General features: G+C 28.9%; 1 pseudogene across 1 annotated transcript; it reads right to left on the bottom strand.

The window, feature by feature from the left end:
• Positions 1-762: 762 nt before the first annotated feature.
• Positions 763-2,168, bottom strand: LOC145570919 (glutathione S-transferase U8 pseudogene; annotated as a pseudogene). Its single transcript, XR_014096557.1, has 2 exons — positions 1,860-2,168; positions 763-1,134 (listed from the first exon to the last, which is right to left on the bottom strand). The product of XR_014096557.1 is annotated as a glutathione S-transferase U8 pseudogene (transcript).

The raw sequence follows: 2,168 nt of genomic DNA, 5'->3' as shown, positions 1-2,168 counted from the left end.
TAAACTTTATGAGTGAATTTGTCACCACATGATTTTGAGGGGGTGGAAAGTTCTTTTTTTTTTTTTTTTTTTTTTAAACTTTATAACCTAAATTAATACTCACTTTGTTTTTAATGTTAGTCTCATTTGGTTTTTACACGGTTTTAAATGTAATATTGTAATTTAAATAATTCATGCTAATTAATAAATACAAAGATCTAAAAAATTTCATATTTGAAAATTAAAAATTAAGATAAACTAAGGGTATGTTCTCTTTAGCTTAATTTAAGTTCAGTTCAATTTAACTCCAATTAGTTCAGTTTAATTCAGTTCAACTCCAATCAATTTAGTTCAGTTTCTAATTTCCATCTCTCATAAACAATTCATTTCAACTCTATTCAGTCCAGTTCAATTCAGCTCTAATTAGTTCAATTCAATTCAGCTCAGTATGTAAATTAGAATAGGCCCTAACAAAATAAACATGACTATTTTGAAATATTTGCAAAACTGTTAAAATATTACGTTTCATTTCCACTGGAGTCTTAAAATATTCTAAATGAGACAAACAAAAGAAAATGGAGAGAGCATGAGAAATTAACATTGATTATAGTCCATCATAGCTTAATTAAGACTGCTCCAAATTATAAAGAAAAAAACATAGACACGTCTTAAAACTCCCACAATATAAGAGAAAATCGATACAGATGATGAGAAACAACGATAAAATTTTCTCTAAGAAGAAAAAAAACATAAGTGTAATACGATTTTTAAGAGAACAAGAAATTGTTACACAATCTACTACTTTAAAGCCTCGAGAGTTTCATGACGAAGCTTAATAAGGGCAAATAGACGATCTTTCGAAGGCGAATTTTCCTTGATGATGTTGCACTTTACATATTCCTCCATCCATTTGGTCAAATAGGGATAACTTTCTTTTGTAAAAATGTTCTTTCCAAAAATTTCTTGGATGGTTACTAACCCACAACCAATAAAGTTTGCAACAATGTCTACAAATCCAATATTTTCCCCTCCAAAAAACTTCTTACCTTTAATCTCTTTCTCAAGGATTTCTAAATTTTCTTTTGCTTCTTTGAGTGTTTTTTCTTTTTCATCATCATTTGTCGCCCACAATGCGTTCCGAAATGATGGTAAGCACTGCAAAAATAATTTTCACTATCATGATGAGTAATTCTTTACCCTATATATGTGCTAAATCTTGTTATTTTGTACAAATAAAAGTTACTTCCTCCGTATTTTTCATTTGACGACTTGTTTTAATTACTTTCTCTATTTTTATTAGTATAACGGGATTTTTACGTTTGTCAGTGCACTTCTTTGACCACTATCTAATATATATCTTAATTTTCATTGATAAAAATTACAGATTATTGGGGTTGAAAGTACGTATTTTATCGAGATGTATCTAACAAGATTTCATATGACTATATTTTTCCAAAATTAAAACTCATAAAAGATGGCCAAAGACACATGTATATATGTAAAAGTCAAAGCATTGCACTTACCCTATATAAAAATAAAAAATAAAAATCTGAGGAAATGTTACATTTACCAATGCATAAATTTAATTGTTAATATTTTAAGTACGATTGTACGAGTAAAGATTTATTTTTTAAAAATTGATATTTTGATAACATTTTTTCTAACAAAATTGCATAAATCACAAAAGATAGTTAAAGTAAATGTGTGAATAATATAACAGTCAAATTAAAGAAAAAAATGTAAAACTGACTCAAATGCAATGATGTCGACATGTTTAGTAAAGTGAAATATTTAAAACGTAAGACACAGAAATTGAAGCAAGAAGTAAGGCAAAATCAAGAGAGTACTCCGTAGTAAAGATTGAGAAGAGATCGAGTTACCTTATCATCGATGAATTTACCCCAAAAACGAGCCGTAGCCTTATGATAAGGATCCTTAGGCAAGATAGGGTAACCTTCCCAAACCTCATCAATATACTCCAAAATCACTTGGGACTCAGCAATTGGTTTACCATTGTGTATTAACACAGGAATCTTCTTATAAACTGGATTACTCTTTAATAGTTCAGGGCTTTTGCTACCATAAGGATCTTCTTCTTGATAATCATATGATATACCCTTTAATTTAAGGGCTATTTCTACCCTTTTACTATATGGACTACCCCAATTTCCTAACACTTTTACTCCCAT

Source organism: Chenopodium album, chromosome 12, assembly GCF_948465745.1.
Source record: "Chenopodium album chromosome 12, dcCheAlbu1.1, whole genome shotgun sequence".
NCBI classification, from domain to species: domain Eukaryota; kingdom Viridiplantae; phylum Streptophyta; class Magnoliopsida; order Caryophyllales; family Amaranthaceae; genus Chenopodium; species Chenopodium album.
The sequence above is the reverse complement of the archived record's forward strand: the minus strand, read 5'-3'. Positions and strand labels throughout refer to the sequence as shown.